The following is an 18,474-nucleotide window of genomic DNA, read 5'->3' as shown; positions in this document are numbered from 1 at the left end:
TCTAAAGGGTGTGTGACTGTGCCCTGACTACACCTACTAAATTATGTCATGATGGTGACACTCACTCTGTCCCCCCGCTACCCTGTCCCCATACAGGTGACACGTCAGAGCCTTCATAGAGATGAGCTCGGCGGTCACCGTCATGTCCGAAGTGTGGCGTTAGCAGGTCTAGGTGCCTGTTAGCCTATTGAAGGACCGGTGATGTCTACTTATTAGCTCGATAAAAGACTCAGGTGTCTGATACGCTGTGAGTCATTTATATAAAGAGTTTAAGGTGCCAGGTCATCCATCCATATAACATCTCACTGAGGGGAATACAGCACATGTCATATTATTATATATTGTGTATTGTTGCACTAACAAAGTGAATTGATTGTGTTTTTATCAATGTGGGTCATAAAACTTCCCATTATCGGGTGCATGATACTGTGATACATACAACAAGATAGCAAATCAATTGATCCTCTTACAAAACTATAAGGATAGTTGTTGTTACTGTTTTAGAGCGATATACTGTAACGCCGGGATCGTCAATCACAGTCTTATGTCCAACAATGGGGCAGCAGGTAGCCTAATGGTTAGAGCGTTGGGCCAGTAACCAAAAGATTACAAGATCGAATCCCTGAGCTGACAAGGTAAAAATCTGTTGTTCTGCCCCTGAACAAGGCAGTTAACCCACTGTTCCTAGGCCGTCATTGAAAATAAGAATGTGTTCTTTACTGACTTGCCTAGTTAAATTAAGGTAAAACATTTTGTTTTTTAAGTGAAACATAAAGAGCAGACAATTATCCAGAGAGAATAATCAAATAACGGGACTAGAACAAGGAATAAGCCAGGGGTAGGGGTGTCACTCCCACAGGGGTGGCAATAGAAGGCTAGAGGGGACAGAATGGGGGTGATCTATAGCTGGGGTGTGGACCCTCGAGGGGACAGGGCATGGAGCAGCAGGGGATTGACAGGGTAATTGGGCTGGTGGAGGGGGCAGGGGGAGGGAGTGATGTGGATGTATTCTCAGGATGTCCTTGTTGACACAAAGGTGAAGACAGAAAAGGTAAACTTGCCCACTATCAACACTCAGTCAATTTGATAATTCCCTTTAACCCTGCCAATGCCTGGTCTCTGATAATAGTGGGATGTGCGCCATCCTTAACGTTTTTGCGTCAAGATTCCTAAGCAAATGCAAAAAGCAGGGGGAATTTGGAAAACAGAAAAGAAGGGATAGCGCTATTCACTTATTTGTTTATATCTCTCACAAGTGCGTTAGCATTTGCAGTGACCAATATAAATTATTTTGACCCATTTGCCACAGCAACTATTTGCCCAGACAAAGGAAGAAAGATTGTTTTTTCAAATTGAAATGTAAACATTTAAACACGTGTAACCATACGTGTACTTACTGTAAGACTTTAACCACCAGTTTGGTCAGGGATTCGGTGTTAAGACCATTGAGATGTCCGGCTTCGGTACACTGACCACTAGATCCTTGTCTTGCTACTAAACTGTCCTCAGGCGAACCGTGAGGTTAACACTGACGAAAGTAGGACCTCAGGTCCAGTCGATAGTGTTGAGTACTGACCAAAAGGAAAGTTATGCTTTGAGTGTAATATATGTTCTACTTCTCAGTCTCTGTTGGTAGCTAGCGTCACACGCTATCGAGACGGTCAGCCCACGCAGCAAGAATTGAGCTAACTTGGCTAGCTAGCTGGAATGCTAGCTAACCACACTAGAAAGGGCTAGCTCTCGCCAAAAGGCTTAGCTAACCCAGGTGAGTCACCACAAGGCTAGCTACACCAAACTAGCTTTTCTACCTGGAAGGTTCAAATTGCTAGCTTAGTTCTCATGCTCAACCCACCCTCACGCTCTCCTCCCACAATAACGAGGTCTGGGCTGAACAAAGCGCTAGTACACTCAACTGAAAGGATACCATTCGTTTACAGTATAATACAAATTCAGGACATCTACTCGAAACGGTGCCTGAGGAAAGCTCTCAGCACTTGACATTGTGCCTTGGATGTTTTTGGACTACTGCCAAACCTGAACTCCACTTGAATGTACTATTTTTGGACTCTCCCGTGGCCCGGCATAGCGCTTGCCACCCTGGCCTGTACTGGAAACTACATCCCCACCAATGTGCTTCTCTCCTGATTATAATACTGGTAACATGGCTTCAGTTACATTGCTGTTTTGATGGGCCCCAGCATTTAATCGCATTGAGTAAGTCACCACTCTCTCCTTGCTGTTGTTATGTTGGCCCGTTTTGTGCCTTGGTTGTGTTTATTGTGGGTCCTAGTGCTGGCTGGGTTCTAGTCTGTGGTTGGGTTGTGGCTTGCTGTCTATGACTGTGGTGATCCAACAAACTGTGTGATTCAATCTTAACTGACTCAGACTGTGTGGATTGATTGACTTTTAGCTGATTCCTTGACAACCAAATTTGCAGTGTGGAAACTGTCAGCTTATTGAGGAATACATGTCTGAGCTGGATGTCCAGAGTAAGCAAATTGAGACATTAGCGTATCCCGCGTTGCCACTCTGTGACTGACTGGCCAGGGCTGCCCTACCCCTCCCTAGTGAAGTCACCTCTCCCCTACCATATCACCTGCCATCCCCATCCTACCCCGACCTCCCATCCCGGCCCCCAAGGACGCTTTGTGAGTAGCTAGTGGATGCCATGGTTATCGATCCTGCATCCCAGTGGAGGCACGTCATACACCGTAAGTCCAGCACAAGGCAGGGGTCTTTGGTGAATGGGACTGAAATGGCTTTGGGGGATCCCATCCTGCTGACCAACCGTTTCGCCTACCAGCTAACAGAGATTCCTGCTCTATTATTCTCTACCCTGTCTCCAGCCCAGGGGGGTCTCTACCACATATACTACAGCCGGCACGGGTCCATCAGGCCCCACTGCCCTTCGGTCCTCGAGGGGTTTGCGAAACCAGAGGGTGTTCTTTAATGGAAGCATAATGCAGGTAGAATCAGGAATTCACCAGGGCAGCTGTTTTGGCCCCTTACTTTTTTAAATTTAGGCCTCTTACTTTTTTGGAGTAAAGCCAGTGTGTCTATGTATGAGGATGACTCAACACTATACATGTCAGCTTCTACAGTGACTGAAATGACTGCAACACTTAACAAAGAGCTGCAGTTAGTTTCAGAATGGGTGGCAAGGAATAAGTTAGTCCTAAATATTGAAAAAACTAAAATCATTGTATTTGGGACAAATCATTCACTAAACCCTACACCTCAAATAAATCTTGTAATGAATAATGTGGAAATTGAGCAAGTTGAGGTGATTAATCTCCTTGGAGTAACCCTGGATTGTAAATTGTCATGGTCAAAACATATTGATACAACAGTAGCTAAGATGGGGAGAAGTCTGTCTATAATAAAGCCCTACTCTGCATTCTTAACAACACTATCAACGAGGCAGGTCCTACAGGCCCTAGTTTTGTCGCACCTGGACCACTGTTCAGTAGTGTGGTCAGGTGCCAGAGGGACTTTGAAAAATTACAATTGGCTCAGAAAAAGGCAGCACTCCTGGCCCTGGAAGAGAGATGGACTTCATCACTGCTTGTTTTTGTAAGAAGTGTTGACAAGCTGAATGTACCGAGTTGTTTGTTTAAACTACTAGCGCACAGCTCGGACACCCATGCATACCCCACAAGACATTCCACCAGAGGTCTCTTCAAAACTCCAGAACAGACTATGGGAGGTTCCTAGTTCTACATAGAGCCATGACTACATGGAACTCTATTCCACATCAGGTAACTGATGCAAGCAGTAGAATCAGATAAAAAAAAGGAAAAAATACACCTTATGGAACAACAGGGACTGTGAAGAGAGACACACACACACAGGTACAGACATGCATACGCACACAAGCGCTAGCACACGCACTCTACACACATGTACATTGTAATATTATTGTATGGTGGTATTATACTTTTTGTATTGTAGATATGTAGTGGTGTAATAATGTTATATGATGTACTGTTTAATCTGTTGTTTGATATGTAATGTAAGCCGTGGTTGAAAAAGTACTCCATACTTGAGTAAAAGTAAAGATACCTTAATAATAGAAAATGATTCAAGTAAAAGTGAGTCACCCAGTAAAATACTACTTGAGTAAAAGTCTAAAAGTATTTGGTTTTAAATATACTTAAGTATCAAAAGTAAATGGAATTGCAAAAATATACTTACAGTAAGTATCAAAAGTAAAAGTATAAACCCTTTCGAATTCCTTATATTAAGCAATCCAGACAGCACAATTGTCTTTTTTTATTGACGAATAGCCAGGGGCACACTCCAACACTCAGACATAATTTACAAAGCATTTGTGTTTAGTGAGTCTGCCAGATCAGAGGCAGTAGGGATGACCAGGAATGTTCTCTTGATAAGTGTGTGAAATTGACAATTTTTTTCAAAATGTACTTTTGGGTGTCAGGGAAAATGCAAGAAGTAAAAATTACATTATTTTCTTTAGGAATGAAGTAAAAGTAAAAGTTGGCAAAAATGTCAATAGTAAAGTACAGATACCCCAAAAAAACAACTTAAGTAGTACTTTAAAGTATTTTTACTTAAGTACTTTACACCACTGAATGTATGTGTTTGGACCCCAGGAAGAGTAGCTGCTGCCTTGGGATCCCTAATAAATACAAATACCAGGATTATTACTCTTTTTTTCTCTCCATGTAAAGTGGTTGTTTTTGCAGTTCATATGAGGGAGCTTGTGAGTGAAAGAGGGAGAAAACATGCCCTTGGAGGCTTTAAGTTTATCCCTTATATATTCCTTAAACCTATAAGGAGACAATCCACACATGCTTTGTTTTTGTGTTTTTGTCTGAAATGTGCATGAACAGTTAGTTATGCTATGTTGTTATCATAAAGGTCATGCAGAGGTGTGGACTCGAGTCACATGACTTGGACTCGAATCAGACTCAAGTCACAAATATGATGACTTGCAACTGGACACCAATGACTCGTGACTTGACTTGGACTTGAGCCGTATGACTCGACCTGACTTGATACCCTCCCCAAGCCCAAATATAAAAAAGGATGCTATTAAAAAATGCGTGCAGCGCATCAACTCTTCATTTAACGTATTACAGTTTGAATCGGACAGCAGCCAATTCAATTGTGCCAGCTGAGAAAAAGTTGTGCGAGGCAGTGCAGAGAAACGTCGGCGGGTGAATTCAGATGGAGCCCTTGGAAAGATGATACCCCAAATTATTATTTTCGGATATAAAGACGATGCTGTATCAACAAAAAAACGGATTGCAACTTGCAAAACATGCGTGAAGAAAATGACAGACTGAGGCGCAACAATTTCCAACTTTGTTCGACATTTGGTAACGGTAAGTCGTGGCTAATATAGCCGACAGCTATATATTTTATTACTTTACTAGTGTATCATGTAGGCTAACATAACATTAAATCAATGGGCCTCCACACAGTCAGTCAGTGCGGGAACGTGATCATTGCACCCAAGATTGAGCTACAACTGGCTAGGCAGTTGGTAGCCTAAATCCTGCCTGATGTTACTACTGTTCCTAAAACCATTGACATATGTTTGCCTACTGTAACCACACACACAGTGTGTATGTGTTAAGGTTGGGCGATTGTGTACAAGCCTACATCGCCCGATTGCGCCCCATAGTGATCCTCGATAGTCGATCACTATTGGGGGGGGGGGGGGGTCTTTCTCATGGCTACCCATGTATCTCCATGGAAATATGTTTATTTGGAAATTAATAAATATATAGATATTTTTTAAAGTATTCATGATTTGCATAAATGTAATATACAACTATTACTCTTGTTAAAAATATGAAATGGTATTACATTTGGTGAAGATCACATTAGGACTTGTTTAGGACTCAAAACTCAAAGTTTAGGACTTGAGACTTGACTTGATACTTGACGGTCTTTTGAGACTTGACTCGGACTTGCCTGTCTTGACTTGGGACTTGAGTGCTAAGACTTGAGACTTACTTGTGACTTGTAAAACAATGACTTGGTACCACCTCTGATACCTTCTATTCATACTTTTTTGTGAGGTGACCCAATTTGCCATACAAACTCTCACACTGAATAGAGAACAGGAGTGAATCAGTGAAACCAACTCTTTGAAACATTGATGTGTTACTTTAGTCTAATGTACATGTTCTGTAGCTGAATAGAAATCTCTTGACTTCAAAGGGAAGCAATTAGCAGCTTCAGGTATCCCTTTACACTCATACCCGTATACGTCTTGAAAATGGAAGATTTCGGCACTAATAACTTCCTAAATTGAAACGTAGTGGCTGTACAGTAACATGCTATACATGATGTCAGAGCTCTGGCTCGGCGCTTCACATCATTGTATGGGTTCTGAACTTGAGCACCGCGCGCGACAAGAAGTTGCCCCCCTCCCTCCCAGTAATTGGGCAACTTTTGCACATTTGTTGTTGTCTGAATGAGAAAAATGCTTAAAATTAAGAGGACTTTATGTATTTTGAAAGAAGAGACATTGAGGATTATAATAAATACCGTTTTGATGTTATACACGCAAGCCAAACACCCTGCACTTCACATTTCCAAATCATAACCCTGATGTCATATTCAGTGTCAACATTTATGATCACTATGTTTAATATACAGTCACAAGATGACATGTCATCATACCCTGGGTTGTTCTCAACAGATTAAGCCTGTTTGTTTATTGTGAAGAAAATTAGTTGAGGCACAAGCACCTGAATGCACTAATGACTCCTTTCTGTGCGCATTAAAGTTATGATCTTTCTCTGAATTGCCTTGTGAAAAACTACCACTTTAATATCGTATTTTATAACTTAGCTAGTCATGTTGGAATACCTGCCCCAGATTGCGATTGATAATGGACCGTTTTTGGATTGCATAAACAACAACAGTAATTGTGTGATGGGGGATGCAGGGTTGTGTTCCAAATGAAACAATTACAAGTGTGCTTGTTCTAGTTCCTCAACGGCGAGAGCTCAAAAAAGTACCTTATAGTTGAACGCTCTTCTTTGAGTCATAAAAGTGCATTGAAATTGATTAGGAACTGTGCACACTTTGGAGAGGTGTGTGACCACTTGGAGACACCAGTTAGTCTTTGTTAACCCTCGTTATCCACAAATGCTGCGAAAAGTACACTAAATATAAAATGCACATAAAATCAACAGTGTAATGTTTGGATTCACTTTTGGTCTAATAATTTTCCCATTATCTCCAAGCTGTTCCCTTTCAATTGCTACAATGATTATACATATGCCTTTCATATTCCTTCTGTAAGAAACATTTCAATTTAGCCCTATCCATATAGGCCAATTCCCAACGAGGGTTAAATGGCTGTGTTTATGACTCCCTAAACACACACACACACACACACACACACACACACACACACAGCAACAGTCACCAAAACAGAATCTAGCTGTGTCAGACAGAGGAATTGGGGTTGTGAAGTGATTACAGCTGCACAGGGAATGTAAGGAAGCACAGACAACAGTAGACACTTTCTACACACACACTCCTACAGTACTGATCATGTCGGGACGAAGAGCTAAGGGACTGAGATTTATGGGTTTAGGCTACTGTTGACGGCCCTCGTTTAGCTGGTCATTTAGCTGTACCTCTGGGGCCCTGTCCGTCTAGCCTGCTTTACAGCTCTGGCCTGGCCTCGTCTGGTCTGTTTATGGAGGGGTACAGCTAGGACTTCTGTTTTCATATACAGACAGTAGACACAGAGCTTCCCTAGGGGCTGCCTCTGGGCCAGCTCGGCTCTGTGTAGAGGATGGTGACAACATTCTGGAGAAGAGGGGAATGCAGGCCCTGGACCAGAGCTTTAGGCTTTATATTCATGTGTGTTATAAATCTGACAGACAGGCAGACAGAGGTGAAATGAGAGTGCTCCAAAAATCTGACATTCTGTTATAAACAGGGATTAGAACCAAAATAATTTTCCAATTTCCATAATTTTTTCTGACCAGCAAAAATAGAGTTCTGAACCAGTTCGAACCCCCCAAAAAGTAAAGGTTTATATCATTCCTTTCTGTTCCTATTTAAACCTCTGAAATCGATTTTATTTTTTACATTTAGCTCAACATTAAATTACATCACCAATCAGTGCGGATAGAGCAGCTTGCTATAGAGCGGGCAAGCTATTTACAGGCATTGAACAAGATGCAACTGAAATTTTGAGGGTGGGGAGAGAGTGAGAGAGGGTGGAGGAGAAAGCTTGAAGCGGTGGGCATCTTGTTGTTAGGACATGCATTATCTGAATTAGGCCCACAGAATTATACCTATGGAGAAGTGGCTTCTATGAAGGAACTTTGAATGTCTTTGAATTTCAGAGAGTTGGCTTTCCGTTGGACCAGCTAGTTAGCTAGTTTACGGAACAATATAGATCACTTTTGTTCTCGGTTCTGATTCTGTTCCTCAAAAAAAAAGAATTCTGGTTCTGTTCCAACCCCTGGTTTATAAGAAGCATCAGTGAAAGGTTATTTTTGGTATTCAGACAGAGTTGCTTCACCCACACTCAGGTCATCTATCTGTGTGGTACTGTGTCACTCCTGCCTGGTTGACAGTCACAGCAGCCCCCCTCTCCTCCCATTACTGTCACTGCCCTCCTCACAGGAACGAGGTGACATAGCTAATCAGCCCACTCGTGCTACTGTGGAGGCTCCTCAGAGGAGAAAGGGGAGGACCATCCTCCTCAGTGAATTTCATAAAAATAAAATTGTTAAAACATTTAAAAACTTATCCTTTTTAGATAAAACAATTCTAAATATATTCACATTACAAAATAATTGATTAAAACACACTGTTTTGCAATGAAGGTCTACAGTAGCCTCAACAGCACTCTGTAGGGTAGCACTATGGTGTAGCCTGAGAGCAGCTAGCTTCTGTCCTTCTCTGGGTACATTAACTTTAATGCAAAACCTAGGAGACTCATGGTTCTCACCACCTTTCATAGACTTACACAGTAAGTTCGGAGGACGTCCTCCAACCTATCAGAGCTCTTACAGCGTGAACTGACATGTTGTCCACCCAATCAGAGGATCAAAGAATTAATCTAGTACTGAAAGCTTATGCTACAGCTAGCTAGTATTGCAATACATAAAATGTAGTGAGTAGTTGACTCAAAGAGAGAGAAAGACAATGTGAACAGTTTTGAACTACTGTAATTAATTTATTCCAAAATGAAGGAGAAGCAAGAGAAATAAAGATTTCATCATATTTTTTCACATTCAGTTTCACTTACTTAGCTAGCAAATGCAGCTAGCTAGTTTAGCCTACTCAAACACCCTGCTCAAACAGAAATATGCTATGTTAGCTAGCTGGCTTTGACTTTCCAACACAACACTGGAACTCTTCCAAGTCAACGTAAGCTTTTGGTTTTACTAATTTATTTCCACCGGGGCTCGCTAAAGTGCTAAACTGCTTACTGACTGTACACTGTAACGCTACTGCATGATTGTAGCGGGTTTACTAACGCATTAGTTCTATTAGCTATGTTGACTATGATGTTACTTTAGCTAATATGGTGACAACGATGTAGGCTGTGTAGCGTGTATGATATAGTTTGGCTTGGAAAGGTTTTTTCACCTGGTCACATACAGCTGATGTGTTGTGCATTGAAGTCCACAAGCGAAGGGAAAGGTGAGAGGAGGTGAGTGCATAAATGCGAGAAGGAATACAATGTGGCTACTATGAAAGCGAAGTGTGTTTATGCATGATCAGGGGTGTATTCATTTTGTTGAGAAACATTTCTTATATGGAAACAAATGGAACGAAACGGGGATAAACATATCTGAATTTGTCCAATAGAAACTCTCGTTTGCAACTGTTGGACTAATGATTACACCCTAGATCAGCTAGATGCAGGCAAAAGTGTGCAAGGCGGTATTGAAATGTTTCTCTCGACCTGTGTGCACCTACGTTGTAAACTTTCATTCATAGGCTAGGTTGTAGCAACCTCATGATGGGTATAGGTCAAATTTGAGTATCATGTAGTAGCCTAAACCTATCGCTGTTACATTGAACTGGGTGAAAGGAATATGAATGACAGTCATCTAATATGCTGTAATAGGCCATGCTCATAAAAAAATGTAATCGTCCTCCCTCATCTTAAACGGCATCGACCGGCACTGTCATGCTACCAGCCAAAATAACCTAATCTCCAGGGCTTTAGAATCCTACTGTGTGTGTGCTGTCCACACGTGTGTGTACAAGTTCTCTTTTGTATTTATTTACGTAATTATTTAATATTTAAGCATTGGTGATGCAGCTCACTGTTATTACAAGCAGATGCCACAATTTATGACCATGAACCGCTACGGCACATTTTGTCTGTCCAGTGTCTCTCATCACAGACTAAAGGTTGCTGAGTTAACTGACAGACATAGGCTCACCCCTAGGTCCTGTCAATATAGTCTCTCACTTAAAGAATAGGGAAGTTTTACTATGGATTTGACACCTGTGGACAGATAGCTGATCCCACATGAACATGCACAAACACATACAGTACCAGTCAAAAGTTTGGACACACCTACTCATTCAAGGGTTTTTCTTTATTTTTACTATTTTCTACATTGTAGAATAATAGTGAAGACATAAAAACTATGAAATAATAAATATGGAATCGTAGTAACCAAAAAAGTGGTAAACAAACCATTGAATGAGTAGGTGTGTCCGAACCTTTGACTGGTACTGTACATGCCAAAACAATGAATGTTATGTATGTATTTAGCTCATGTTAGAGAAAACATAAATGTGTAACTGGTCTGGAGTGGACGCTACATCAACGTTTCCACCACTGTACGCTACAGGTGACACAGACATGAAAGCAGCACGTTTTGAGACACATCACAGGAGTGGAGTGGGCTATGAGGTGACCGACACGTTTTAAACATGAGGAAATATGAGAAGTTTGTTTATCACATCGGTCTGTTGAGCTCTCTGAATGCAGACCAGACACAGACAATGGCTCTCATAAACGTGCTGCGGCATGCTGCAGTGCTCAGCAGGTTTTCAATTTAGTTTTGGTTTAGTTTGATTTACTTTAGTTCAGTATGATCAAAAGAAATGCTAGTTTTCAGATATCTGCAGTTCAACTACAAAATCAATAATATTGTTTGCTAAATAGTATGATTATTTTCTGTGGTGTATTCTCTTTCCCTAGCTGTAGACCCAGAGCTCAGTGAATATGGTTGATCATCTCTTTTCAGATGGAAGGCAGTGTGGCTCCACTCCACAGGTCAGGCCACAGCGCTCCTCTGCTCTTTAATTGATTCATTACTTCCCATTTCTGTTCTTCGCCCTGGTCCAGGACTCTGAGTGAGGAGTCCTGGTCCAGGACTCTGAGTGAGGAGTCCTCAAATTCAACCAATAATTGTGTGAAGAAGAAAAGGGAGAGTCATTGTCTGTGACATGAAGCAGCTTCAGTCTCATTCAGCCTTCACCCAGATTAAAATAGAGTAGTCATGTGGGGGACATTCAGTCTAATAGATAGTCTCATCAGTGCCTCTGGCCTAGTTTAATGTAATTCATTTAGATTATGTTAGACTCAATGTGCTCCAGTTTGATTATGTGGAAATTTAACCTGAGGTAACAGTCATCATAGTAAGCCTACATATTAGATGGTTTCACTGGTGTCCAGGGGGAAAGAGACATTGGCAAGTTTCCTTCTCTCTGGTGTTAATGTAACAAAACATTGAAGTCTTCACAAAGAAAAGGTTAAATGTGCATTATGGCACAGGGTATACCAGCAAATAAACACTCCTGTTTGAGTCAATAGTTGTGTTGCAGTGAGATCACTACGCCTCCCGCCTACTTCCGGACCACTTCGAGACGCTCCAGCATACACAGGCACAATCTCCAGGAAACCAGAGGCCACTCTATCACATGGTTTACCTTTGAGTCTTACACACATACACATACACATACTGACACATTCAGTAAACACACACATACACACAAGGTGTAAACACTCAGTCAAATGGATACTGTGTAGCATACACACACACATACAGATTCCACGTCCTTCCCCTAGACTGTGTGTAGCGTTGGCGAGGCTGATTCAGAGAGAGATGAGCCTCTGTCTGGATTCCCATCCTCTGAAGGCTGGTGCGTGTGCATGTGTGCGAGGTAAATGAAAATCTCTTCGTCTGAGTCTCATTTAAAATGCTCACCTACAACAATGCTTCTGTTTATGTATGACATTTCTAAGACTATATGAGCTTATAGTTAACTTTTATAAATAAGTCCAATTTACCTGTGTATTTAGTTGTTTCCAAGTGTGTGTTTGGATGTGTGTGTGGTTGTGTGTTTGTATATCTGTTTGGTTGTGTGACTGTTCCATTTCCACTTTACTGAATGGACAGCGTGTAATGCTGAAGGTTCATGCCTCAGGCGGTATCTGAAGGCCAGGAAGTGCATCCTATCTCTCATGACCTGGCCCGGCTCTGACTAACACATTCTCAGCAGCACCAATTATAGCTAAGGCAGAGACGAGGTGCTGCCAGGCCATTAACACACCGCAGAGCGAGAAGAGGAAACTAGCTCAGCGCCACCAGGCAATCAAGAGGGACTGGAGTCAGTGTTCTGGGTGGATACACCATGTACTCTATGAGAGGATTGGCAGCTGGGACCAGGGGAGAGAAGATGACGTGCGTCAGATATGGCAGCGCCACTCATCACACTAAAGTCCCTTTCGTCCTTACCAAATCACGCTTGGCATCTGAGAGGGACTCACTGCCTGGAAATGGCTGGTTCACATGATGCTGCTTTGTAACCCTGGGCAGAGAGAGCAGGCCCAGCCAATGAATTCACTTAGCAGAACCACAGTTTGTGTGCAGGTGGCATGCGAGAAAATAAATCGACGAATGTGTGTGACTGAAGACATAAGGAGGCAGACCGAATCATTGACAAGAGAAACGAGTGAGGAAGGTGAGAATAAGCAAGATAACTTTCTCTGAAATTAATATTCCCTTCGGCACACAGAACAATTCTACCATCCTGGTCCTGTGTGGCTCAGTCGGTAGAGCATGGCGCTTGCAATGCCAAGGGCCATGGGTCCAATTCCCGCTGGGGCACAGTCGTGTACGCATGGCTGTAAGTCACTTTGGACAAAAGCGTCTGCTAAATGGCATATATTATTATAATATTTCAAATGGTAAGCTCTAGATAAACCTGTTCCAGTAAGACCTATCCTCCCTCTGAATTACAGTGGGGGAAAAAAGTATTTGATCCCCTGCTGATTTTGTACGTTTGCCCACTTACAAAGAAATGATCAGTCTATAATTTTAATGCTAGGTTTATTTGAACAGTGAGAGACAGAATAACAAAAATATTCAGAAAAACGCATGTGAAAAATGTTATAAAATGATTTGCATTTTAATGAGGGAAATAAGTATTTGACCCCTCTGCAAAAGATGACTTAGTACTTGGTGGCAAAACCCTTGTTGGCAATCACAGAGGTCAGACGTTTCTTGTAGTTGGCGACCAGGTTTGCACACATCTCAGGAGGGGTTTTGTCCCACTCCTCTTTGCAGATCTTCTCCAAGTCATTATGGTTTCGAGGCTGATGTTTGGCAACTCGAACCTTCAGCTCCCTCCACAGATTTTCTATGGGATTAAGGTCTGGAGACTGGCTAGGCCACTCCAGGACCACCAGTTGTCATTTAGATTTTCATTGGCAAACTTCAGACGGGCATGTATATGTATTCTTGAGCAGGGGGACCTTGCGGGTGCTGCAGGATTTCAGTCCTTCACGGCGTAGTGTGTTACCAATTGTTTTCTTGGTGACTATGGTCCCAGCTACCTTGAGATCATTGACAAGATCCTCCCGTGTACTTCTGGGCTGATTCCTCACCGTTCTCATGATCATTGCAACTCCACGAGGTGAGATCTTGCATGGAGCCCCAGGCCAAGGGATATTGACAGTTCTTTTGTGTTTCTTCCATCTGCGAATAATCGCACCAAATGTTGTCACCTTCTCACCAAGCTGCTTGGCGATGGTCTTGTAGCCCATTCCAGCCTTGTGTAGGTCTACAATCTTGTCCCTGACATCCTTGGAGAGCTCTTTGGTCTTGGCCATGTGGAGAGTTTGGAATCTGATTGATTGACTGCTTCTGTGGACAGGTGTCTTTTTTACAGGTAACAAGCTGCGGTTAGGAGCACTCCCTTTAAGAGTGTGCTCCTAATCTCAGCTCGTTACCTGTATAAAAGACACCTGGGAGCCAGAAATCTTTCTGATTGAGAGGGGGTCTAATACTTATTTCCCTCATTAAAATGCAAATCAATTTATAACATTTTTCACATGGGTTTTTCTGGATTTTTTTGTTGTTATTCTGTCTCTCACTGTTCAAATAAAGCTACCATTAAAATTATAGACTGATCCTTTCTTTGTCAGTGGGCAAACGTACAAAATCAGCAGGGGATCAAATACTTTTTTCCCCCACTGTAGATTAGAGCCATATAAGAACAATGTTGATATGGTCGCTCCTCTCCACCTGGCACAGTAACAGAGTTAAGGCAGTTGAAGGCGGTAGAAATTGGGTCAGAGCTGCTATGTGCACTGTAGCCTGCTACATCCTGATCTGTCAGGTTACTCCAGAGAGTTCCTTATATAAACACAATTGTATGTAATCAGCACAAGATACTACTGAGCCACTTAAATTTGAACTTTCAGTTGGACTTTTGGCAATAGAAGAGGAGAGATCGTAGATTTCCAGGCTTTATACACCAACAGATGATCAGTATCTCTCCCTCATTACAACTCCATGGTAACTCTTCTTCAGGTGATTGTGAAACTGTGTCACTCTCTCATAATACCTCCTGAAAGGTGAGTCACCCACTGTAGGGCTCTGTAAAGAGTGAATCCCCAGACACACAGACTATGAGTATGTCCATCCTAGATGGAGTATGACTAAAGAATATTTTCCCTGTCATTGTCCTTGATAGCAGTGGCATGCTGGAGAAAAACTAGGGCAGTGTTCTATTTAGTCTGGTCACAGTGATGGAAGATTTATAGAGTGATAGAGAGAGCATGAAGCTACCCTTACGGAAAAACCACATGGATTACAGGTGATCACATGGGAAGTGTTCCAAAAACACATTTCATGTGATCACGTGATCTTATCTGACGTTAAAGTGATAACATATGATAACATGTAAAGCAACATGTGATAACATGAAACTCACATGTGATCAAGTAAAGTCTTCCAAAAAGTTTGCACATGTGAAGTGTTTCATGTGAAATCATGTGATTTTCCATGTGAAATCAAGTGGTTTTTCTGTAAGGGTAAGAGATAAACACTACTTTCTTCTGACTGATATCCCCACCAACACATTTTACTGTTTTTGCACTGCAGTGAAAGAATGGAGGAGCTTTATATAATTGTTAAAGAAAACAAGGTTGTATAATCATGCATGACTTTTACATTCGACCACTGTGCACACACACATAGACACAGTTGCACACACACTTGACCTCCTTGTAATAGATGGTCCTTCAGCATTTATGACCTTTTAAAGTCTGTCATGCAATGCACGTGTGGGTACATACATGCGCACACATGTACACACACACACACACACACACAATTACACATGCACTCACACATAGGTCACACTGAACTCTGCTGCTCCCAGCTGCTCTCTGTTATAACGTGCACAGTGTGCCTGTTGTTCTGCTGTTGCTATGGCAGCACTGTTGGGCTCTAGTGACTGGGGCTAAATGTGTGGCAGCAGCACAGGTGCATTGTGGAGGAGTTGAGCCTGACTACGAAGGCATCTGTGGAGGAGGCTGTGACAATGGGCCTTGCTCTTGCTTGTGTGTGCATGTGTATATCTCTGGATTGTTTATTGTTCTGTAACTTTGCCGCAGTTTAGTCTAATACGAGTTCAGTATGTCCCCTGCTCTGCTCCTAAATGATGACTCAGCATCAGGATGGTAACTCAGACAGACATGTACATGCCAAGAGAAGAGTTGACCCCACAGTGTCAGTAGCTCTGAGTCTATGAACACACAGCTGGCTCACATCAACACCATCATCCCAGACACCCTGGAGCCACTCCAATTTGCATACCGCCCTAACAGATCCACAGATGGCGTAATTATTGCACTCCACGCTGCCCTCACCCACCTGGACAAAAGGAACACCTATGTGAGAATGCTGTTCATTGACTACAGATCAGCGTTCAACACCATAGTGCCCACAAAGCTCATCAATAAGCTCAGGACCCTGGGACTGAACACCCCCCTCTGCAACTGGATCCTGGACTTCCTGACGGACCGACCCCAGGTGGTGAATGTAGGCAACAACACATCCGCCACACTTACCATCAACACAGGGGCCCCTTAGGAGTGTGTGCTTAGTCCCCTCCGGTACTCCCTGTTCACTAACAACTGTGTGGCCGTGCAAAAATCCAACACAATCAAATTTGCTGATGACACAATGGTGGTAGGACTGATCACTGACAATGATGAGGCAGCCTATAGGGAGGAGTTCAATGACCTGGCAGTGTGTTGCCAGGACAACAACCTCTCCCTCAGTGTCAGAAAGACAAAGGAGCTGATTGTGGACTACAGGAAATGGAGGGGTGAGCACGCCCCAATCCACATCGATGGGGCTGTAGTGGAGCGGGTCGAGAGCTTCATCAGTGTCCACATCACCAAGGAATTAACATGGTCAACTCACACCCACACAGGCTGAAAAGATTTAGCATGTGCCTTCAGATCCTCAAAACGTTATACAGCTGCACCATTGAGAGCATCTCTACTGGCTGCTTCACCACTTGCGATCGAGTGTTCACTTTTCCTAGTCAATCACCAAACATTTCTTCAGAAAAGCCAACGATAAAGGCTTGCGATACTTATTTTTCTGCTGCTGTTGGTGGTACAGTAGGTGCACTTGATTCAGAACCCATGCGCACCAGGTAGGCAAAGTATTTTCATTTTGAACCATTTCATTTGTCTCAAAAGATAGGCAGAGTTTATCTGGCGGACTGGGAGATCTGGGGCTAAATCGAGTGTGTCTACTGCGCTGGTCAATCAGATAGCTGAAATCACCGTGCCTACAGCTTCCATGACCCCAGCCACAGTAAAGTTTGATACTTTTCCATACCCAGCCAACTATTACCGACGAGCAGCATTGTAGAAACTAAATACATTACAAAGGAACGTCTTGATTAGTGTTAAGTTATGTTAGCAAGCTACAAAGTTGCTTTTGTATAATAGCCAACCTCTACCGACTAGCAGCACTGTAGAAACTATTACATTACAACGGAACGACTTGATTAGTGTAGTGTTGTGTTAGTTAGCTAGCATTTTCGTCACTTTAGTCAATAAGATTTTCGCAACGTAAGCTTAACTTTCTGAACATTCGAGACGTGTAGTCCACTTGTCAACTATGTGTCTGGCTATCCCTGTTCTCTCCCCTCTGCACAGGCCATACAAACGCTTCACACCGCGTGGCCGCTGCCACTGTAACCTGGTGGTCCCAGCGCGCACGACCCACGTGGAGTTCCAGGTCTCCGGCAGCCTCTGGAACTGCCGGTCTGCGGCCAACAAGGCTGAGTTCATCTCAGCCTATGCTACCCTCCAGTCCTATGACTTCCTGGCGCTGACGGAAACATGGATTACCACAGATAACACTGCTACTCCTACTGCTCTCTCCTCGTCTGCCTACGTGTTCTCGCATACCCCTAGAGCATCGAGCCAGCGGGGTGGTGGCACTGGAATCCTCATCTCTCCCAAGTGGACATTCTCTCTTTCTCCCCTGACCCATCTGTCTATCTCCTCATTTGAATTCCATGCTGTCACAGTTACCAGCCCTTTCAAGCTTAACATCCTTATCATTTATCGCCCTCCAGGTTCCCTTGAAGAGTTCATCAATGAGCTTGATGCCTTGATAAGTTCCTTCCCTGAGGATGGCTCACCTCTCACAGTTCTGGGTGACTTTAACCTCCCCACGTCTACCTTTGACTCATTCCTCTCTGCCTCCTTCTTTCCACTCCTCTCCTCCTTTGACCTCACCCTCTCACCTTCCCCCCCTACTCACAAGGCAGGCAATACGCTTGACCTCATCTTTACTAGATGCTGTTCTTCCACTAATCTCATTGCAACTCCCCTCCAAGTCTCCGACCACTACCTTGTATCCTTTTCCCTCTCGCTCTCATCCAACACTTCTCACTCTGCCCCTACTCGGATGGTATTGCGTCGTCCCAACCTTCGCTCTCTCTCTCCCGCTACTCTCTCCTCTTCCATCCTATCATCTCTTCCCTCTGCTCAAACCTTCTCCAACCTATCTCCTGATTCTGCCTCCTCAACCCTCCTCTCCTCCCTTTCTGCATCCTTCGATTTTCTCTGTCCCCTATCCTCCAGGCCGGCTCGGTCCTCCACTCCTGCGCCGTGGCTCGACGACTCACTGCGAGCTCACAGAACAGGGCTCCGGGCAGCCGAGCGGAAATGGAGGA

This window comes from Salmo trutta, chromosome 22 (assembly GCF_901001165.1).
Source record: "Salmo trutta chromosome 22, fSalTru1.1, whole genome shotgun sequence".
NCBI classification, from domain to species: domain Eukaryota; kingdom Metazoa; phylum Chordata; class Actinopteri; order Salmoniformes; family Salmonidae; genus Salmo; species Salmo trutta.
This window is presented reverse-complemented; position numbering follows the sequence as displayed.